Source organism: Arvicanthis niloticus, chromosome 27, assembly GCF_011762505.2.
Source record: "Arvicanthis niloticus isolate mArvNil1 chromosome 27, mArvNil1.pat.X, whole genome shotgun sequence".
Lineage (NCBI taxonomy): Eukaryota > Metazoa > Chordata > Mammalia > Rodentia > Muridae > Arvicanthis > Arvicanthis niloticus.
This window is the reverse complement of record NC_133435.1, coordinates 12,483,086-12,508,158: the sequence shown is the minus strand read 5'-3', so window position 1 is coordinate 12,508,158 and position 25,073 is coordinate 12,483,086. Positions and strand designations below refer to the sequence as shown.

Genomic DNA, 25,073 nt, shown 5'->3' with positions numbered 1-25,073 from the left:
AATATTCTTTTGCTCTAGATATATTTTTTTATGAGATTAAACAAAACTCCCTTGTAAAAAACTCTCTGGTAAATATCAATTTCATGAACTCTTTTGTTATTTTACACTATAGAAAGAATTTGTTTTGAAAAAAGGTTTCAATTTTTTGATTGAACAGGACACAAACAACATTTTTGGTTTCACTATGGAAGAAAGATTTACAAACAAACAACCCCAACAAAACAATGCAAAGCAAAGCAAAGCAAAACAAACAAACTGAAACCAAACAACCACTACTATGGTATGAATTGAGGATGTATTATTGTCACAGTTTCATTCGATGATTTGGGCAGGTCTATACAGTGATAGCATTATTTATTATGTTTTACTTGTCCTGGCAGAAGAAGTGTGTAGGCTTGGTATGAGGTGAATTATCAACTTAGATTAATAAGCTCTTAGAGGAGATACACATTTAAATGCATGTGGCCAAACTTTTCAAAGTGCAATTGAGAATGCATGTGTCACATGTCTGTATTAGTACCAGCTGAGAAGCAGACATAGGAGCTCAAGGTCAGCTTCAGCTGCATAAGGAAGGAATTTATGGCCAGTCTGGACTACACAAGATCTTGTCACCAAAACTATACACACACACACACACACACACACACACACACACACACACACACACACACACACAATGATTTCTGGCTGATGAAGTGACTCAACAAGTAAAGGCAGTTGCCACCAAAGCTTGGTGTCCTCAGTTCACTTCCCAGTTTACATGGTGGAAGAAGTGAATGGAGCACTCCGAATTGTCCTGTGACATTCACAGGCGTGCTGGGACATACACACACAGGAAGCAAGTAAACAAGGAAATGGTCCAATAGAAAGTGCAACTACAGTAGCCCTGGAAAATCACAAGATTTTGTCAGATGGAATACTGGTTAGGTGAAGACAGAACTTCTGCAGGAAAGGCTGTGATCTCTGCCTGTTCTTCACCAAATCTCCCTGCAAGTGGAAGGAGAGAGACTTCAGCTTTGAGTTATAGCTTGAGAGATAAAGAGGAAAAGATTCTCTGAATGTATAAAATATCTCTTAGATAAAAATTGGTTAGGACCAGAGCCACCAATTTTTTTTTTTTTTAACTTCATGGCTTGACATAAACAAAATATTCTATCTAGTCTCCTGAAGAGTGTTTTAACAGCAGCGTGATCTCATCCTGTAGTTGCTGTCCCTGGTTTCTCCTTCTGTAGGCATTGCAGTTAGGTTAGCTGGCAGGATTTAAATGGAAAATTTAAAGTGAACATATCACACTTATAAGATAAGAGAGCACTTATTTGGGGTTTCAGATTTAGGGAGTTTCACTTCAAGTTTATGTTTTCTCTGTCTCAGAGCTCTAAACATTATGATGTGCAGACAATGTCAACAGATGGACCTGATGATGAGATCATATCTGAAATATAAATTGCCTGATTTCCTGCCAAATGAATACCATGGCAGTCAGACTTCATTTCTATTTAAATGAAATAAAATCTCCTAAAAAGGAAGAGGGCATGCTAATTACAATATGCTTATTCTGGATATGTATGCTCCATACATATCCAGTCTTTTCTTTGTAGTTCATACCTGTAATTATCTTTTTATATTTCACTTGACATTGCCCTTCTCCCACCAACCTGAAACCTAGGGTTCTCTTATTTCCTATTCAATAGATGCGGAAGATTTTTCTTTCTTTCCTCTTGTGATTATGTGTCTGTTTGGGTGATGTATGTGCATACACATGTGGTAGGCTCCAAAGGGTTAAAGAGGGCATCAGATTTCTGCTTTATCATTTAGTTCTTAGTAGCCAGAAGTGGGTGATGGTAATGAAACTCTCAAGAACACCAACTGCTCCTAACCTCTCAGCCTTCTCCCTACCTTCCTGCTTTCCTGCCCTCCCTCCCTCCCTCCCTCCCTCCCTCCCTCCCTCCCTCCTTCCCTCCCTCCCTCCCTCCCTGCCGTTCTTCCTTCCGTCCCTCCTCTCTCTCTCCTTCCTTTCTTTCTTTCTTTCTTTCTTTCTTTCTTTCTTTCTTTCTTTCTTTCTTTCTTTCTTCTTTCTGTGTGTGTTTGAGTGTGTGTGTGTGTGTACATACTCATTTTTTACCTGTGTATGAGACTGTGGAGGCCAGAGATTATCATATATCTTTTAAAATCACCCTTAATCTAATGTTTTGAGCCAAGATCTCTCTCTGAATCTGCAGCTTGCCATTTCTGCTAGACTGGCTGCGTAGGAAACTCTGTGGTTGGATCTGCCACTCTCAGCACCGGGGTCACAGGTGCCTTATTACAGTGTTACCATGCCTGGCTTTTGTGAGGTATTAAGAATTTAAACAAACACTTTACCTACTGAGCTATCTCCTAGTTCTTGAGAGCTCTCTTACTGTAAGAATTCAGAGTTAACTTCTTCTGTCCCTGGACTTGTGTGCTGTTGGTAACTGACGCAAGATTCCTTTTATTTATTTGTTGATACCTACGAATATGTTATTTGATTTGAAATGAAGGCTTCAAGGAATGGCAATTGACATCTATTTTTCTCTTTTTATTTGTGATCATATAAACAACTCTTGTTTGTTTGATTGAATGCTGCAAAATGATGAACATGGACCACACATTGGGATCATCTTCCTGCTCCCTCACATCGATCTGCAGCTTGGCTCAGCTCTCTCCATGCTGTTGCCTTATTTGTTTAAGCACTGTGTGGCTGTCAGATCTCATGTCAAGAAAAATTGTTCATGTTGCTATTTTCCTGATGATGGATTTTACAGGACATAGAGAAACATATATTTGGAGGAATTTATATATTTCTCCACTTAGATAATGCTGCAAGATTCACACTAACAAAAACAAAATTGAACTTCAAGGGCAGCGTTTCACTATTGGATTGTTCAGATTTAGAAACTATGCTGCAAGTGACATAAGACAGAAACCTAGAAGACAATTCTTGTTAAATGTCAAACCACGCTAGCCATTGAAAAGGCTCATTAATCATAGTCAGAAATCAATGGCATCTTTTCAAGCAGCAGGAAGGACACAGATAGTCTCAGAGCATTGCTCAAGTTTTAAGTCTTTTTATTAATGTTTCACTTTAATACACTTTCCCCTTCAGCACATGTGCCTTTTTTATTTGCCACAATAGTTCAGAATGTATTGCCACAGGGAGAAAAAGCTGCATTTGAGGCTATGATGTAACTTGTTTGTTATGTAAACTAGAAAGCACAAGTCAAGCTGTACAGTTCCTACATCTGACTGTGAGTCATATACCTTTGTTTTCTTAAAAATATGCATTTTAATATTGATAGCCAAAAGTGAATGGATGCCACACAGATGACAATAATTCATTACTATAAATAATAATTTTACATGCCATATTATCTTGAAAAGCTGTCTAATATTTTTAACTTCATATCCTTTGTTGAAAATTTTATATGGACAAGATCTTATAAAGTGTATCAAGATCAGCAAAGTCTTCTTACAATGAGTGTGATATCTATGAATCTTGCAACTAGGTAAGTGACCCATGTGTCAACATATAGCATTTTGTAAATAAATGCAAAGAAATAAAAATACTCTGCAATTGCAATAGAATACATTCAGGTATATTTATATTATTTGCACATAGTTTATAATCAGCCTTTCCATAGTGATTCAAGAACACTGTCAAGCAACATGAAGTATCTACATCATGTTATCTTACTGTACAATGATTATGTTAAATGAAATGGCAGCCAGGTTAACGCTACTGCAACACTTCACAGCAAAACCTCCTACATCAGCAAAGAAAGTGACTTATTTGGTGATGAGTTGCACCTCAGTGGTATTTCTTCTTCACCCCAAATTGGGCTTATTTAATATTTGTTGTGTAAGATTTACTTAGTGTATTTGTCAAGACAAAAGCAGCAGGAGGCTAAACAGGAGAAATTCATGCTCGGGAGGAGATCACTCCAAAATGATAGAAGCTGTCTGGATACTGTGGACTGATTCATCTGCATGAAGACCAGTAAGTGCCTACTGTGTTTTCAGTGGCATAGTTATAATCAGATCGCTCAATGCTTGATCTATAAATCATGTTTCAAAGGGTTGAAACATAAAGGAGAAAAGGGGAAAGGGTGAGAATATAGAATTTATCAAGGAATCTGATCAGAGTAACAAAGTCAGGGGAGGAGAAAGCAAATGACGCATTTTAGATATGGGGTAGAGAAATGTCTAGGATATAGAAACTGTGGTGTGTGTGTGTGTGTGTGTGTGTGAGAGAGAGAGAGAGAGAGAGAGAGAGAGAGAGAGAGAGAGGCACACAGAGAAAGACAAAGACACACAGAGACAGAGAGACACTGAGAAGCACAGGGAGAGACAGAGAGACAGAGACAAAGTGACAGAGACAGGCCCAGAGAGAGACAGAAACAGAGAGATACACAGAGAGAAGCAAAGACAGAGGGACAGAAACCCAGAGAGACAGAGACAGAAAGACAAAGGCATAGAGAAAGATAGACAAGATATCTGATTCCAAAAAGCTGTTGTTGAGCCTGGAAGGAAGTGATCAAGTGAACTAGTAGCCACCTGCCCCTACATAAAGCCATCTTCATTGTTTTACAAGCCATTGTGCAGAAATCTGTTACTCTGGTCTGGCACTAACTAGTGGGTTCTAAGAAAATTGTGTATTAAAAGCCTGCTTCTTGCTGTAGATTGAGCTGAGTCAAAGACATGAGGATGATTCTGAAATCCTTGATGCATTTAATGTGACCATGCTGGAAGTACAATGTATATTTAGCAACCATTTTGTTTGGACACTTGTCAAAGCACCTCAGTGCTGAAATAACATGTTTCAAGGTCAGGGTCATGACCCGGAGATCTCAGCACACAGAAGAGAAACCAGCCTGGGTAAACTTTCTGACAGTCATTACTGCAGTGTTCATTTGTTCTACAGTTTAAGAATCACATAGTGAAATAAAGGATGGTTTCCTTTCCTATGTAGGTTGAAGGGGCCCGTGTAAACCTGAGAGAAGAGAAAAGGACTAACTTTTCTTAGAGGACAAATGCCAAATCTACTTTCAAAGGTGAACTGAATGGTATTTTTACATCTGGCTCGAGGTCCCCCAAATATCTTGCATTTTCTGTCACTAATATTTCTCCATCTTCCCTATACTGCAGTGTTCATTCTCAGTTCAGATGACAACTGACAAAGGAACTCAAGACGTTAGCAAGGATTGTAAGTTGCTTTCTGCTAGCAATTTCTTTTTTATTCAAAGAGTGACATTCTAACCTGGGATAAACACAGTCAGAATAAGTATTTTTTTATTCCATGTCTTTCATTTGGAGATATGACTATGACCAAGTGTCAGCCAGTGGAATATAGGTAAGCTTTGGAGTATGTTTGTCCTTTATTGTCCTGTCATCTTGTAGCTGAGTGTGGATCCCACCCTTGGCCACAAAGTTTCAGCTTTAAGTGATGAGATGAGACTATTCTGTCTGTATGGTTTTGTAATTTTGTTGGCCGTTTAATAAAAAATTGGCTTTTGCATACTGTCTCTTGTAATTTTTTAAAATTATTATTTTTTTTTGCTTTTGAGATTATAATACAATTACATAATATACCTTCCAATGTCTCCTTCCAAAACCTCCTATATAACCTTTTTTCTCGTTCAAATTCATGACTTCATTTTTATACTGATTGTTGTTACATGCATTAAAAAGCACAAATCTCTCACAATTAAATTCTCATTTACATTTAATACAGTATGAATGTTTTTATGCTATGTCATTCTTTCTCTATTTTAAAATTTTTTATAGATTTTAATTAAAATATCATTAGGTTACCTTTCATTCTCCTTCCCAGAATTACATTTTATAGGGAACTAAGCTCATTGGCCTCATGACATGAACTATGCTCAGGGACCATCTATCATAGACTTTTCTATGAGAGGAAACCTATTGTTTTGCTTTAACCATTAATATGAAACTTCTGTGAGTTGCAACTGAATCTGCTGTTCACGCACACTATCATGCATTCAAGTATTCTCAAAAGTTTTCAAAAAATGTAGAAAACCAAAAACTTCTACAAAGAGTTTGACCACTATTTTTTTTCTTCCTCTCTGTTGTTTCTGAAACTGGCAACAGGAAGAATTTTATTCCTGTACTTGAAGAGTTCAGTCTATTAATTCATATGTTCATCACTGATAGGGTGTTTAATTGTCATTATTGATTGTTAAATTGACAGGATTTGAAATCTCCATGGACATGTCTGTGAGTAAGTTCTCATATTAGGTTAATTAAAAGGGGAAGATCCATCTTGAATATGGGTAGTGTTTGTTTATGGGTAAAAGTCCCAGGTTGAGTAAAGAGAAGATACCCGAACTTCAGCTTTCATCTTACTGATTGTGGATACAGGAGACCAGTTAGTTGCATCTCACATCTTCCAGCGTGCCTTTCCCTCTGTAGACTAAGTTACTTGCACAGAAATCCCAACTAAACCCTTCCTCTTTTGTGAAGTTTTTGTTCTGAAAAGAAACAAGTATACTTACTTTATATAAGAACTATGAACAAAGTTCTTTATCAGTTCTGTGCTTAAGTTCTTCACTATTCTGATATCGTCTTATGATACACACAAGTAAATGATCATACTTGTCCCTTAGCTGACTCAAACTATTTTTAGTCACTATTTTCATGCTGATTACTCTCCAGCAGAAGGAAATGTCCTCCAAAGATGCATTAGAAGGTACCAATCCTACAGTCTCACAAAAGTGTTATCAGAGAATAGCACTGTTCTGTTTGACTGTTTCCTCCTTCCTTTGTCCTACTTTCTTTCTAGAGAGAGAGAGACAGAGAGAAAGCTGGATGGATGTGGAAGTGGAGAGGATCTGAGAGGAAATGAGAAACAGATAACCATAATTACAATGTATTGTATGAAAAAATTAATTTTTAATTAAATAAAAAGAGAAAGAGACCATTTTAGATGGCTAGCAAAAACAATTAAATAAAATTGGCTTTTTTGGTAAGTGGCCACATATTCAGATAATAAAAAACAAACAAGCAAACAAACAAACCAAAACAAAAAAACCAACCAATCCCCCCCCCCAAAAAAAAAAAAAACCCAACTGATCTAACTCATCCCACACCACATAGTCAGGTGACTTTTTGCAGAAAGAAGCTCTCATGGCCTCTGTATATGTCACATGTCTTCCAAGGAAGTTTTTCAATCTCTGTTTCTAATTATATTTTTGAATGATGATCAGATAAAAAATTTTCAACTCCATCAGACTGTAGGTTGATGAAGTTTGGAGCTATTCTTGTGCTCAGAATCTAACCAAGCAGATCACAGTGATGGAATGCATGAATAAATTAGTGGGCAGTTCATGGAGAGGGATGAGGAAGCTCAGAAATAAAATGAGGCATACCAGACCATTCTCAGTAGCTTCAAATGTATCTTGTATTGCTGGAAGAAAAGATTATGTATATGTATATGTGTATGTGTGTGTAGAAAGAGTGAGAAAAAAAATATGTGGCCTATGGATATGTGCTTTTAAGCCAGGGAGATAAATTAATTGGTAAGTGTCAAATTCGAACTACAATTCTATTGTTTTAGAAGATTTGGTCTTTTCTCTTTAAGAATTTTAAGAAGATGATGCTTCTTAGCAATATTATATTTCAAGTTTGGAAATATGATGCCAGTCAGTGAGACAGAAACAGAAAGCCACTTCAGATAACTTGCTCTAGCAGCACAGATAACAGGCTGTGGAATCCAGATTTGGAGTCATGCAGAGGAAGGAGAATAGATATTATTTTAAAGATAGGATAAGGAAGTCAATAACATATTAAAGAATGCAAAGGGGCTTTGCTCACGTGGTCTATTGTGGCTATTCTCTTATTTTGTTTGCACTTCAGGTCTTTGTTGACTTATGTGAAAACAAATCCTTGCCATCACCAAAGCATACAATGAAATCATATGTGGGTTAGAAAAATCCATTTTTCTTTCTTGTCAGATGTATTAGTTATCCTAGAGACAATCTGTATATTTTGAATATTTCCTATCAGCATTCTGGTTCTATTTTCAATTTTGTCTCTGACAGTTTTTTAATCTGGCATTATGGTACTTTAGTCAACATCATTTTACAAACTAAAGTTATCTTCTTTTATTAAGTGAAGCATTCTGGAAAGACAACTTTCCTAAAAATAATGTATGCTCAATGTTTTATACATATGCATATATATGCATCCATGATTATTATTTTGATCATAAATTAAGGTTTTTATCTATTTGGTGTCACACTATATAAAACTCATAATTTTTATTCTATTCTTTTTATTTTTATACCACACCATCTTAACCAACAAATCTAATGTACATAAAATATAGCTAGTGAAATAACATGCATGCTTGAAAACTGTTCATGCATATGGATCCATGAAACTACTTACAACATACATTTGGATGTTAATCCTATTCAAGATGTCAATATTTTGAAGTATTATACCTTTGGAGTATGTACATGTTCAGGTGGAGCTTAATAGCAGCGAGCATATCCTGGGCTATAATATAGACTTTATGTGATGGAGGGGGATGTAAGGAGTCCATAACAGATCATTCAGATTGGCCAAGTGATAGACAAGTTTGCAGGAGAATCTGGTCTATGCTATGATTCAGTGGCATGTCTTAAATAACTAGAACTCATGACAGTCCTGTAAATCAGGTTTTGTCTTTATGGCACTAACTAGCAGAGTAGTGGACAGTGTCGCAGGTTATGTCATTTGCGCTTTCCCCTTCCTTACTCTGAGATTTCCCATATTTCCTTCTCTGCTTATCTTCTCTATAACATTTATCACCAATGAACCTGCTCTGTATCTTTCTCTCTTAATCATTTATTGTCTATTTCTTACACAACACGTAAGTTTATAAAGTCAGAACCTTTGTTCACTCTGTCTAGAAGAGCACCTGACATTTCTATAAGGCACTCAATAAATACTATAAAATGAATAAATAGTGAAGATATAAATAGTAATCTACTGGTAACAGTGAAACCTCGAAAGATTCAAACCAAAGGAGAAATGGATTTATAAAAGTGGTTGCATAATGTTTGCCAGCTAGCATTATGTATGTAAGTGGAGCCAAAGAGCTAGTAGGAAGGGAAGAAGGAAGGCAACCTAAAGGGATGACTAAAGTTAAAACATGTGTAGCAACACTTTGTTTCATCTAGTCTAATTTTGAGAAAAGTGAGGGTAACGGACTTGCTTTAGCTGCTTCAGTTTCTGTAACCTGCACATCTATCTACCTGGGAGGTTTTTCACATATATTTGAATTTCCAATTTCTGTTGGTCACAAATACTCCAATAAAAATATCTATCTTTTCAACCTAGAATTCAAATATGTATTAAAGGTCATGAAAATAACTCTATTTAACTTGTAATTTTGCATATCAGATCCTAAAAGAGTGTGAAGAGCAGCTGGAAAAATGCCCCCAACATATTCAGAAGGAGATCGTTAGCTGTAAGATTCACAACTCTGCATGTCTCCGCCTTAAGTAATCCTTGAATACTGCTCTTCAGTTTCCATCATCAATATTTACAGCAACCATATTGTGTCATTAATAAAAGCCCAAACAACCTGCCAAACAGAATTAAAGCAACTACATTTTTTCAAAGAAGGCTGATTTTACATGATTAAAAACAAATACTTTTCACAAAAACAAACCGAGTTAAAATGAGTTGACTGACCAGTTGACAAGTTGAAAAGCTTGTTTCTTGGTGCAGTAGGGTGAGCAAGGATTCAAACGAACTTCTTAGTCTTTAAGGAGCGATTATTTTATTTTCTCCTATGTTGAAATAGGAGTTCAACAGATCTCATTAATTAATCCTGAAAGCAATTATCAGCAACAAAAACAGATGTGTTACATAACATGTTAAGTATCAGATGTTGTGTGGACATGCCAAACTGTGTACTGTAAATAATATTAATTCGTATTTGGCTTTTACACATAAATGCCAAATCATTCATGTGGGTTGATTTGAAAGTAATGTTTTACAATGTTACTTTGTCTCCTCTGTGAAGTAGGCTTAGCAGTGCTTAATTTTCTTGTGGTGATTCTGGCAAAGGATTTGCATACAATTACAGGGACAATTTCTGTTCCTAGCTGAGGCAAACACAGGCTGATGTAAGCATTCACTCCATGATTAGCCTGGCTTTTTTATCCCACTGAGGCTCACTCCATCCCAAGAAGTCAGCGTAAATGCATGTCAGGCACTGAAGGTGAATGTTTTTGATTCTTAGCTACTAACATTTTTCCTGGTGGTGCAAAGATGATCACATAAATACAGCATGGCTTTGTGACCAGCATGCCAGTGAAGAATTATGGGCTCCCTATTCAGCTCAGTTAATTTCCATCATAAAAATTGTGCTTTCTGTTTCAAATCCATAGTTCTCATATTACTTCTGTGAATTCTTTAACGGTCGACATTTGACTTTTTATATAATGAGAATGATCAATGTAGGGTTTAAAAGTAATGGCACTTATATTTTTCTAAGGATGTTAATAAATTTTGACTTCCTGCCTTATGAGAGCATGAACTATAAATATTGTCTGCTTGAAAGAATAACTTTGTGTGTTCATAATCAGAAGATAGAACTACAGGTTTGGGAGAATATATATGTAACTCGTGTATGAGTGTGTATATGTGTGAATGTGTGTGTGTGTGTGTGTGTGTGTGTAAGAAGAAACAAAGAAAAAAGATGTTAATACCAATTCTGTTCAAACTTCTCAGAGTTAATAACAATATTCCTCATATTATTTCACAAAATAGAAAAAGAAGAAGCATTGCCCAATTCATTTTACAATGCAATAGTTAACCTGATTCCTAAACAACATGAAGACCTAACAAGAAAGAGAATTACACCACAAAACCCAGAGGAAGCTCGACTCCCAGGTGCTGTAACACACCCAGGATTACAGGATAGGAGGCTACAACATCTGCCCCAGCCTTGCACAGCCAGTGGCATGGGTTCCTTCTGGTCTGAGCCTGTGCCTTGAGCAGAACATGAGTGCTGTCTTCTCACCCAGTCCCACAACACCCAGAGGAAGCTTGACTCCCTGGAGCTCTGGCACAACAGGATCTCAGGAGCTTAGACACATCAGGATTCAGGATAATAGAGGCAGCTTGACTCCTCCAAGATCTGACATACTCAGGATTACAGGACCCCAGAATCATAGGGTCACAGGAACAGCTGCTGGACTCTGAGGAGTTCTGACAGAGCTAGGATCACAGGAGTGACAATCTCCAGTCAGAGACAGCAAGGGGAGGTAGCACCAGAGATAACCAGGTGGCAAGAGGCAAGCTCAAGAACATAAGCAACAGAAAATAAGATTACTTGACATCATCAGAACTCAGTTCTCTTAGCACAGCAAGTCCTGGATACCCCATCACACCGGAAAAGCAAGATTTGTATTTAAAAATCACTTCTCATGATGATGATGGAGAACTTTAAGAAGGACATAAATCACTCCATAAAGAAATACAGAACACAGGTAAACAGTTAGAAGCCCTTAAAGAATTATAGGAAAACACAACCAAACAGGTGAGGGAATTGAACAAAACCATCCAAACTCTAAAAATGGAAAGAGAAACAACAAAGAAATCACAAAGGGAACCCTGGAGATAGAAAAGCTAGGAAAAAGATCAGGAGTCGTAGATGCAAGCATCACCAACAGAACACAAAAGATAGAAGAGAGAATCTCAGGAACAGAAGATACCATAGAAAACATTGACACAACTGCCAAAAAAATTTGCAAAATGCAAAAATAAAAGACACAATGAGAAGACCAAACCTAAGGATAATAAGTATAAAAGAGAGTGAAGATTCCCAACCTAAAGGACCAGTAAATATCTTCAACAAAATTTAAAAGAAAACATCCTTAACCTAAAGAAAGAGATGCCCATGAACATACAAGATGGCTACAGAACTCCAAATAGACTGGACCAGAAAAGAAATTCCTCCTGTCATATATTAATCAAAATACCAAATGCACATAACAAAGAAAGAATATTAAAAGCAGTAAGGCAAAAAGCTCAAGTAACATATAAAGGCAGACCTATCAGAATTATACCAGACTTATCACCAGAGACTCTAAAAGTCAAAAGATTCTGGGTAGATGTCATACAGACCCTAAAAGAACACAAATGCCACGCAGGTTACTATACTCAGCAGAACTCTCAATTAACATAGATGGAGAAACCAAGATATTCCATGACAAAAGCAAATTTACACAAAATCTTTCCACAAACCCATCCATACAAAAAATAGTAAATGAAAAACTCCAACACAAGGAGGGAAACTATCACTTAGAAAAAACAAGAAAGTAATCTTTCAACAAACCCAAAAGATAGCCACACAAACATAATTCCATCTTTAACAACAAAACAACAGGAAGCAACAATCAATTTTTCTTAATATCTCTTAACATCAATGGAGTCAATTCCACAATAAAAAGACATAGACTAACAGAATGGATACATACACAGGATGCACCATTTTGCTGGATACAGGAAACACATGTTAGTTGACAAGACAGACACTACCTCAGAGTGAAAGGCTCAAAACAACTTTCCAAGCAAATGGTCCAAGACACAAGCTGGAGTAGCCATTCTAATATCAAATAAAATCAACTTTCAACCAAAAGTTATCAAAAAAGATAAGAAAGAACTCTTTATACTCATCACAGGAAAAATCTACCAAGATGAGCTCTCAATTCTGAACATCTATGCTCCAAATGCAAGGGCACCCACATTCATAAAAGAAACTTTACTAATGCTCAAAGCACATATTACGCCTCACACAATAATAGTGGGAGACTTCAACACCCCACTCTCAGCAATGGACAGATTATGGAAACAAAAACTAAACAGAGACACAATGAAACTAACAGAAGTTATGAACCAAATGGATTTAACAAATATCTATAAAACATTTCATTCTAAAACAAAAGAATATACCTTCTTCTCAGCACCTTATGGGACCTTCTCCAAAACTGACCATATAATTGGTCACCAACAGGCCTCAGCAGATACAAGAAGATTGAAAGAATCCCATGCATCCTATCAACCACCACGGACTACGGCTGGTCTTCAATAGCAACAGAAACAACAGAAAGGCCACATACACATGGAAGCAGAACAATGCTTTATTCAATGATAATTTGGTCAAGGAAGAAATAAAGAAAGAAAATTAAAGACTTTTTAGAATTTATTTTATTTAATGAAAATAAAGGCACAACATACCCAAACTTATGGGACACAATGAAAGCAGTGCTAAGAGGAAAACTCATAGCTCTGAGTGTCTCCAAAAGAAACTGGAAAGAGCATACACTAGCAGTGTAACAGCGGACACAAAAGCTCTTGAACAAAAAGAAGCAAATACACCCCTGAGCAGGAGACAGCAAGAAATAACCAAACTCAGGGTTGAAATCAACCAAGTAGAAACCAAGTAGAAACCAAAAGAACTATACAAAGAATCAACAAAATTGGGATCTGGTTCTTTGAGAAAATCAACAAGATAGATAACCTCTTAGCCATACTAACCAGAGGGCACAGAGACAGTATCCAAATTAACAAAATCAGTAATGGAAAGGGAGACATAACAACAGAAACCAAGGAAATTAAAATATCATCAGGTCCTCCTACAAAGCCTATACTCAGCAAAACTGGAAAATCTGGATGAAGTGGACAATTTTCTAGATAGATGTCAAGTACCAAAGTTAAATCAGGATCAGAGAAACCAGCTAAGCAGTCCCATAAGCCCTAAAGAAATAGCAGCAGTCATTAAAAGTCTGTTCAGCAAGTTGGCTTTCCTGCCAGTGTGTTCTAAGATATTCCCACCAGCACCATTTGTGAAAGGTCTCTTTCTTCCCATTGTATAATTTTGGCTTCTTTGTAAAAAAAAAAAAAAAAAAAATCAATTGTCCATAGGTGCATGAATTTACATCTCAGTTTCCAATTCAATTCCACTGTTCAACTTCACAAAAGAATTGAAAAAAGAAAAGTCTCCCAACCTAAAAAGGGCAAATGGTTTTATTACAAAATTCTATCAGTTCTTCAAAGAAGACCTAAGACCAACACTCATTAAACTATTTCACAAAATAGAAACAGAAAGAACACTACCCAATTTGCTCTATGATGTCATAATTATGCTTATATCTAAACCACACAAAGACCCAACAAAGAAAGAGAACTTCAGACCAGTTTTCCTTATGAATATCAATACAAAAATATCCAATAAACTTTTTGCAAACGGAATCCAAAAACACGTCAAAACAATCATCCATCATGATCAAGTAGGCTTCATCCCAGGGATGCAGGGATGGTTCTATATTCAGAAATCCATCAACGTAATCCACTATATAAAAAACAAAAACAAAACCTATATGATAATCTCACTAGATGCTGAGAAAGCCTTTGACAAAATTCAACACCCTTCATGGCAAGTCTTGGAAAGATCGGGAATTTAGGGCCCATACCTAAACATAGTAAAAGCAATATACAGCAAGTCAGTAGCCAACATCAAACTAAATGGAGAGAAATTTGAAGCAATGCCACTAAAATCAGGGACTAGATAAGGCTGCCTACTCTCTCTCTCTCTACCTATTCAATATAGTACTCAAAGTCCTAGCTAGAGCAATTAGAGAACAAAAGGAGGTCAAAGGGATACAAATTGGAAAAGAAGAAGTCAAAATGTCACTATTTGCATATGATATGATAGTATATATTTAAGTGATCCTGAAAATTCTTCCAGAGAACTCCTACAGCTGATAAACCACTTCAGCAAAGTGGTTGGACACAAAATTAACTCAAACAAACCAGAAGCCTTCCTCTACTCAAATGGTAAGCAGGCTGAGAAAGAAAGTAGGGAAACAAAATCCTTCACAAAAGTAAAAAATCATGCAAAATACCTTGGTGTGACTCTAACCAAGCACGTGAAAGATCTCTATGACCAGAACTTTATGTCTCTGAAGAAAGAAACCAAAGAAGATCTCAGAAGATGGAACGATCTCCCTTGCTCATGAATTGGCCAGATTATTATAGTCAAAATGGCCATCTTACGAACTCTATATTTGATAGAGGGCTAATATCCAATATATACAAAAAACTCAAAAAGATAGACTTCAGAGAATCAAATAACCCTATTAAAAATGAGGAAAAGAACTAAACCAAGAATTCTCAACTGCCGGATACTGAATAGCTTAGAAGCACCTAAAGAAATGTTCAACATCCTTAGTCACCACAGAAATGCAAATCAAAACAACCCTGAGATTCCATCTCATACCAGTCAAAATGGCTAAGATCAAAAACTCAGGTGACAGCAGATGTTGGCATGGATGTGGAAAAGAGGAACACTCCTCCAATTTTGGTGGGATTGCAAGCTGGTACAACCACTCTGAAAATCAGTCTGTAGGTTCCTTAGAAAATTGGACATAATATTACCAGAGGGCCCAGCTATACCACTCCTGGGCATATACCCAGAAGATGCTCCAACATAAAACAAACACACATATTCCACTACGTTCATAGCAGATTTATTTATAATAGCCAGAAGATGGAAAGCACCCAGATGTCCTTCAACAGAGGAATGAATACAAAAAAAATGTGATACATTTATACAATGGAGTACTACTCAGCTATTAAAAACAATGACTTTATGAAATTCTTAGGCAAATGGATGGAACTAGAAAATATCATCATGAGTGATATAACCCAATTACAAAAGTACACTCATGGTATGCACTCACTGATAAATGGATATTAGCCTAAAAGCTTGGAATACCCTGGATACAATCCACAAACCACATGAAGCTCAAGAAAAAAGAAAACCATAGTGTGGATGCTTCAGTCCTTCTTAGAAGGGGAAACAAAATACTCACAGAAGGAAATATGATGACAAAGTGTGGAGCAGAGACTGAAGGAAAGGCCATCCAGAGATTGCCTGACTTTGGCATCCAACACATATATATTCACCAAACCCAGACACTATTGTAGATGCCAAGAAGTGCATGCTGACAGGAGCCTTATATGATTAACTGTTTCCTGAGAGGCTCTGCCAGAGCCTGACAAAACCAGAGGGGGATGCTTGTAGTCAACCATTGGACTGAGCACTGGGTCCCCAATGGAGGAGCTAGAGAAAGGACTGAAGGAGCTGAGGGGTTTGTAACCCCATAGCATAAACAACAGTATCAACCAACGAGACCTCCCTCCCCCCTCCCCCCCCACTCCCCCGCACCTGGGACTAAACCATCAACCAAGGAGTAGACATGGAGGGACCCATGGCTTCAGCCACATATGTAGCAGGGTATGGCCTTGTTGGGCATCAATGGGAGGAGATGCCCTTGGTCCTGTGAAAGCTTGGTGCTCCAGTTTGGAGAAATGCCAGGGTGGGGAGGCAGGAGTGGGAGAGCACCCTCATGTTTTGTTGTTGTTGTTGTTGTTGTTTTTCGAGACAGGGTTTCTCTGTGTAGCCCTGGCTGGCCTCGAACTCACTCTGTAGACCAGGCTGGCCTGGAATTCAGAAATCTGCCTGCCTCTGCCTCCCAAGTGCGCCATCACAACCTGGCCAGCACCCTCATGGAAGCAGGGAGAGGGGGGATAAATGTGGGGTTTCTGTGGGGGAAATTGGGAAACGGGATCACATTTAAAATGTAAATAAATAAAATATCCAGTAAAAAAAGAGAAAATATAAAGAGAATTAAAGAATATTTTTTTATGAACACAGATGCAAGAAACCTAAGCAGCATACTTGCAAAAGGAATAAAAAAAAAAAAAAAATAAAAAAGATGGTCTACCATGATCAAGTAGGCTTCATCGCAGAGGTGCAGATATGGGTCAATATTTTATGTAAAATGATAAATATAATTCACGATATAAGCAAACTGAAAGAGAAAATCACAAGATCATCTCATTAACTGCAGAAAGGGCTTTAGATAAAAATCTAATACTCCTTAATAAATAATAAAATTTCTGGAGATATTAGGGACACAAAGGACACAATCAGCATTATAAAGGCAGTTTATAACAAGGCCTTTACCAATATCAAGTTAAGGGTTGGTTAAATGCATATCTAGCAGCAAACAGCCAATAGAAAAGGAACTCAATTAGCATCCTTGAAGATTCCTTTTTCTAATAAAGTCATGTCAAGGACTTTTTAGTTTTTTTTTTTTTTAATTTTAGCATATATATGTATATATATATATATATATTCTCCTTTTTCTATGTGTTTGCAATCATTTATTTATTTATTTATTTATTTATTACTATTTCTTAGAAGCCTGTTTGTTTCTTATGAGAAACAAAAATGGGGTTGATTCAGATGAGAGGGAAAGTAGAGAGAAACTGGAAAGAGCAGCAGAAAGGGAAACCATGACCAGAATGTAGTATATGCTTATATGTAGTATACTATATATATTATTTTCAGTAAAAGAAAACATACGTTCCCTAACCTGCTTGAACAAGTCCTTTCACACTGTGATTAAAGGTTAATATGTGCCCTATGAGGTTTAAAATAGCAATGTGAGATTTCATATCTTTTTCTAGAAAGGAAGAATTTGGGCAAGAATATAGATAGATCTAAGCACTAAATCAAATGCTTTTGACTAACATCGACCTAATTCTAGATTTAATGTTTTATGCCCTGCAGAAAGAAGTTCTACCCTCAGTAGTTTCAGGGTGAATTTTTAATCAAACTATATTACAGTACAGTATCTGAGGGATAGTCTGAAGTATGGACTTCTTCCTTACTGTAATCTTTGCAGTGTTGTGAAACAGGGCCCACATCTGCCTGAGGTTGTTACAGAGAAGTTCACGGGTAGAGACATAACTTCCCTGCGTACTTGGAAATGAAAGCAGTGAGCATCTCCCCAGTGGGAAGAGGAGAAGCCACAGCACCTCTTAGAAATAGCTACAGTACCTAGGAGTCCTTTGTGGTAATGAAATTTTCTGGGCCAAGAATGAAGCCTTAATAGAGGGAATAAAATTAACCCAAACAGAATAGAATGATGGTTTTCACTGTCTTATCATTCCTATCACAAAAGAATATAAAAAGGCAGGCTCTAGCATGAAACAGAATGAATCTCTACTGATTAAGAGCTAAAGGCTCTTGGCCAAGAACTTAACTTCTCTCTCATTAGTATCTTTTACTTAAAGGGAAGTTAATAAAGCTCACAATATGCCTGCCATGCACTTAATTTAATATTTGCTATAGATTAAGCAGGTTGTTGAAAATATTTAGAAGATATTATTATTGTTGTTGTTATTGTTTCTGTGATCATTAGAATTTTGATCAAATGGTGATGTTTAAAGTCTAGATTTTTCTAACCCTTGTCATTGGGTTCATTAGACTGGTACATTAGGTAGAGATAAAAACCTTTCTTCAGATCCTCTACTGCAGCATCTACAGGGGATTCCCCCCCCCCCCCAATAGTTCATAGGCTTGACTGTAATGCCCATTTATTAAAGTTTTTCAAATCTATTTCTTTATTGTGATTTACAGGTTTAGAGTTACAGTCAAACATTAATATGAGTGCTTGGCCCAAATAAATGGTAAAAATTCTTGTTTTTCTTACAGTCAACAAGGTGATAGCAATTGCCTTTCTGCATGCTTTGCAACATTCAATAAAAATTGTTCTATCTTGTCAGGTCATCATCTAGTTCTTAACAGTAGATCCATGAAGATTTATGATAAAAAAATCATTACTCCAGACTTTTGTTCAGTATGCTCTAGACTTGCTTACAAGTAGCATCAATCACCGCTACAGAAACGTGTCTCTTTCAGTTGTTTGCTTGTTATATATAAAGCTTATATGCAGATGGTTTCTTAGATGATACCAGCCATGTTTCACCTGCAGAACTGAGTTAGGAAGTCTCACTGTAATGTGTGTCATGTGTTACCTTCGACTTTAATTCACATCTTTGTACCAAGTAACATTGGTTAGGCAGCATCTTTGTTTGCTCTAAACTTTTTTAAGGGAAATTTTCTTACTTTAAACACCTCTCAATAAGGTCTCGCATTTGACTATCCTTAGAAGGACACTGTTAGGGTCACCTTTTCCAGATAACTGGGGCAGTTGCCATTTGTAGTGACAAGAGTTACACAATCAATATTTTTCAATTCCCACCACTTATTGACTACCAATTAGTCAGAATATATATTAACTTTCATCATTATAATTGTCCTAGCCTTTTCATTTTCAACTTAGTTTTTTTATACTTTTCACATTATTGGCTGCTATTTCTTTTAAAATAATAGAAATATGTGTATATGTGTGATAGTAATATGTCTACAGTAAATGCATACATGTTTGCTATGCACATGTCACTACACATATGTATTATGCAACATGCAATCTATATTTTCAGTTGTTGCATTTGGTATGTCCTACCTGACCTATTGGGAGAGTTTAAACACAAATATATATTGAAACTCTTCTAACATTTTTAGTGAATGCATTTTTCTCTTTTTTTTTTCAGATCAGGTACTATAATTATCACAGTAATTTGCAATAGAAATTAGACATCTAAATAACTTGAAAATTAAGCTTGTCTTCCAGAACGCAAATTCATTTTTTTTTTGTTTTAAAAGGTTAGAATTACTAAGAAAAATATTATTCAAAGAATTAATATGTGTGGATTTTTGTGCAAATCTAAAGCTTATTGCTTCTATTGATTTTATAGATGTTTATCTAGGTAAGGAGTTCATGCTTTGAAAAATAACATTGGTTTGACATTGTGCTTTTCCCAAAAGCAAATTTATAAGTCGTTTATGGTATTTACTAAGATGCTAATGGAGACTGAGCTAAGGATTTTCTATGGATTTTTTTCTTTCCTCAAAATGACTCCCTGGTAAAAGTGAGCCTATCTACATAACTCTTTCCTCATCTCCAAGGCAGTAACAACCACTGAGACAGTAGTGATAAATGACTTCCCAGGTTCTGTCATGACAGCAAAGGTATTTTGTTCCTGGTGCCTTGGCTTCATTTTATTTGATAATCAGTTTCATGGTATGTGGAAAATCCCAATCAGACAAAGCAAATGATAGTGCAGGAAGTAATCACTGGCCACTCCAGATGGAGCTTTGGTTGACAGCCACAGTCTGTTTCCAGAAGAATAAGTGAGACAGTCACTGAGGTCATCAGTCTCAATGATTTGGCTGAAAAATCTCGAGGGAACGTTGAGCAAAAATCATCTTGTTTAGTTAGCCGAGTCACCATTTCTATTTTTAAGTGCTAGATGACGGAAGTAATTTCGTTGGAATATTTTCCTTTTAGGAACTTTGTAGATACCTATTATCTTTAAATAGTTTCTTAGTGGTAAATCTTAGAAGTGTCACAAAGACGTGTTGGACCATGGTCTTGTAGTAGAATTGTGTGAATAAAATTCCGAGTGCTTGTGAGAACACTCAAAGAAATCAAGACATGGACCTTGTGACCTTAGTTTTGTTAAAACATGGAATATTATGGGTATATGTTTTCATGCTTCTCTCAGGTACAGTGAATAGGAGGAAATTTACTTCAGATTACTCATTATTACTTGCAGTTATTATTCAATTAAATGTTTAAATACTCCTTTATATGTCTCTATGGAAAACTTTTTTTTTTCCACACTTGGCTTGTCCTTGTGTTTGTATTGAGCTTGAACTCATGAGAACTTTACTCATATGACCTTTCTTAACCCTTAGAGTATAAATTGTCTGAAGCTCTAAATAAAGTTGGCTATTGCATGAGACTTTAGTCTGACTTATAGATTGGCTCCATTCTCGCACGTCCCTCCACCTCTTGAAAGGAGACAAAGACTCACAGTGTACTTGGAATGGTAAGTTATGTTACAAACTGCTACTGTACTGGATAGCTTGTTCCTAATGCAGAAGATCTGGTTTCACTATTGTTCTTCAATTCATAATTGTTTTCTTCCTTGCAGGGACATTTAGTATTTGAATTTTACATTTGGAAAATACAGCTGTCACTAGAAACCTGTAATTTAATAGGCTTAAACATTACATTTGTAAGGGATTCTCAGAACATAATGAGGAAAGAGAATAATAGGAAAGCCAACCATTTGGTATGTATAATAGTAGACCATTGTCTACAGAATAGTCTCTATATAATCTTTTCAAGCATGACTTCAGGTCATATGTTTCTCAAATTCTTTTTTCCTGGCTAGGTCAATATATAAGAATCTGAAAAGGATTCTATAGATTTAATTAAGTGTTTAGTGCAGTAATATCTAATGTTTTTATTTGAATGAGGTGATTGTGCAGTTTATTACACAGAAAGTTTTAGGGGAAGGAAAGAGGGCATTGTTGATTAAGGCAGCAAATCAGGCATAAACGTGGACTCTGTAGGCAAAGTGGATATAAAAGTCAGGAAGGAAAAAAAGGAGAAACACTGTTTTAAAGCAGTTTATGAACTTCAAATTCCTACTTGGTTATAATAAAAAATTAGTTGTAATAAAAATTATCAGCAGAAAGATATGACTAATGAAAGAAGGCATAGCTATTATCTGTAAAGAGGTCCCAGTACAATACATCCCTGAATTCCCTTTATCTCTTTTCAGTCTAGATTTCGATAACTATGCCTCAGTAGAGGCATGGGTGATTCTATTGGTACTTTTATTTGTGACTCAGAAAATTAAAACAGACTTAGAAAATGTTCTTAGAGCTAAAGGCCAGCAAATAGTACCTAGTCTTTGGGATCAGAGGATTCAAGATTTCTAGCATCTTCCAGATGAAACATTGAAATCAATGCAGTTGAAACTCTATTCAAATATAATGGCAAACCAATATTTTATTTTATTTAAGAAATGAAATGGTTTATGCATTTTGTTGCCAGAGTCCAACAGGATCTCATCATTGAGAAGCTGCTTAAGTTTTAAATAAAGAAGAATATTCAAAAGATGCTCTAATAATTGAGGTACTGAACTTTTCTCTTTATTGTACATTGTACTTCATTTACTAACTAATTTAACCAAACACAATGGTATATTTACAGAAGAAAATATACTGGTAGATTTGCTGATTGAATGATCCTCATTAACACAAGAAAATTCTGCTTCCAGTTCTCTCACACATGAGAAATCAGAATGTTCTCCAGATCGAAGAAATCATAGTGACAGTGTAATCAAACTCCTGATGTGGACACAAAGGATGCTCCAGGATGGATGTCCCCAAGGCAGAGAGCTGGTGACGGGAAAAGCTAGTTGGTGGCAAATAAGGATCTGAAAATAACACATTCTCATGATTCTGGGGATAACATCCTTGTCTTTGGGGAAAAATGGGATGGAGCAAAGCCTAAAAGTATCTACTGAGTTCTCTTTAAAATTAGTCCCATTTAAAAGTACTTAAAGATGACCTACAACATTTATTCTTCATACTCTTAGCATCACAACTTCCAGGAATTGCACACATACGCTCACACACTGAGAGAGGGAAAGGGAGAGAAGTAAGGAGGAAGAGGGAGAGGGAGAGGGAAAGGGAGAGGGAGAGAGAGAGACAAAGAGAGAGAAGAGACAGAGACAGAGACAGGAAGGGGAGGAGGGAAGAAAGAAGAGAGGGAGAAAGGAAGGGAGGGCTAGGGAGACAGAGAAAAAAGAAGAAGGAATAAGGAGAAGGTGGATGATGATGATGATGATGATGATGATGATGATGATGATGATGATAATAATAATAATAATAATTATTATTATTATTATTATTATTATTATTATTATTATGTCTTCAGTAATTTAGTGACTAGTTGGGTCTAGTCCCAGCAGATCAGAAACTTAGTTTTGTTGTGTGTTTTCTGGGGAGTCAATATTGCCATATTTTATTTCCTCAATTCTTTTATTTCTTGCTCAAGCCAGTTCCTGCCACATCTTTGGAAGAGATAAAAAATGTTGAAAGAGAATTAGTATGTGTTTTTCTTCTGCCCCTCTCAAGTACACTGGCAGTTAAGTGCGTATAATTTGTATGTGGAATGACATACTCATATGTGCCCTCCCTCTAGGGATCCAGAAGCCCATCCCACATACACATAAGCATGTGCACACAAACACAAAATACCCCTAATGGGTTCACACAGCTCCCCATACCCCTACCCTCCAACCTCCAACACTGCTTTCAATTGCCAGGAAAACACCATCTGAGCTTGTCAGTAAATCCTTTGGTTGAACCATCAAACTTCTTTTTAAATTTCTCAATAACTTCACTGTTCTTCACTTCTTGCTTTGACTGTTGTAAAGCCTTGGAAGAGCTTTTCTTCTTTGACCATGGACCCTGTTTAGTCTGTCCTCATTTGACAAGACTCATCTTTAAGCCAAAACTCATATTATGCTTATTCTGGCTTGAAATCTTCCAACAGCTGCCTTCATTACTCAGGAAAAGCAAAGGTCTTGACAATGGCCATTTCGTTCTGCTTGTTTATTTCCCATAAACTTTCTTTTCTCCTTGGCTGCTTGCTCACTCTGTCCTAGCCAAACTTTTTTTTTTTTTTTTTTTTTTTTTTATTTTCAGACATACAACACATAGACACACAGGCACACACATATACACAGACACAGACACACAGAGACACACACACTCATGCACTTAGGCACATACACACATTTATCAAGACATTTAAGATGTTCCGTCTTCTTTGAATGCCTTTCTCCAGAAAGCCACCTGACCTTTTGATCTTTTGATTTTCACTTCAACTGCACCTTCTCAATGAGATTGCCTCTGAGAATGTCATTTTTTAAATGACATCAAGTAAGCAAACAAACAATATCTAATTCTTAGTATGTAGAAAATAATTGAATTTGATAAATATTAACTAAGTAAAAGAAAAATTACTTTTGCTTTCATTACTTGAGAAATTCACAATTCTCAGAATTATCTCTAACTCTTAGACTGGTCTATATATGAACATCACAGACCTAGAAGTATAGAAAAAATAGTCCTTTAAGTTTCTGCTCAGCTTTGTTGGACTACTTGGAAAAAAAGCAACAGCAAAAGTCAGGATGATGGAAAAATAAGCAAAATCTTTGAATTAACACAATACATTTATACAATTAACATATATAACTTACTAAGGAATCCATTTTAATTTTTGAAGGAGTATGGATGATACCAGTTTAAAATAAGGAATATTTTGTTTTCTTCAAGTTGAAAAAAAATCTTAATTTCATATGTAAGTCATGTCCCTTTCTCCTCTTTGACCAACTCTGGAAAGCTGGCCACAAAGAACTAAAGGATGGAATCACAGCCCCAGGCTGCTGGAATTCACTGTTAACATCAACAAGCTGGCTTGCCCTCTTTTGCTCACAAGCAGTAAATGGAAGAGAGTTTGCATGTTGGTTTTTCCACCAAGAGTAAAACACAAGGTTCTATGAAAAGGTGCCAGTATTAAGATATGAGATACAAAAGATTCCAACCCACTCCACACTTCTATTTTAGTTGAGGTGTCTGAATCAGGGAAAAATCTTATTGAAAACTGAGGGGTAAACAGACATCATATCAAGTCACAGAGGAGAGATAAGCAAATAGATTTGTGTCATGGAGAGAACTCAATTCCCAAAGACAACTGAGATGGAATTCACATGCCAGGCCTCTTCAGAAATGGGCTGCCTGACTTGTGTGCTTGACTTGAAGTATTTCCATAAGTAATGAAGGGAAAGATAATATTTTCTGAGGATTTAGGATGGTTGATTATCAAAAGGTCTACAAAAGTAAGGAAAGGTCAAAATCTCATGGTAAAATACATAAAAAGGAACAAGTTATAAAGCCACAGAGATGGCAGAATGAAGGGTTGGCTAAGAAATCTGCTTCTTTATGAGGTGGTAACTTATAATACGAAGGCACATTTTCCCTTGGCTTGAGGTCAAGAGATACATGTATTATTTTAGGAAATAATTTCAGAAATTCCAAAAGCATTTGATGACTTCTTTAAGCAATTTTAGTGAGTTTTATAATGCAGTAAGGAGAAGCTATTGTTCAGGCTGAGTTTTATAATACAGTAAGTAGAAGCTATTATTCAGGCCCCTGAAGCTGTTGAGATCCTTGTGTTCTAGCATGGATAACA

At 36.4% G+C, this 25,073-nt stretch overlaps 1 protein-coding gene across 1 annotated transcript in view; it reads right to left on the bottom strand.

The window, feature by feature from the left end:
• Gria4 (glutamate ionotropic receptor AMPA type subunit 4) overlaps nt 1–25,073 on the bottom strand; it is a 309,909-nt gene that overhangs the window by 87,974 nt on the left and 196,862 nt on the right. The window lies entirely within an intron of this gene.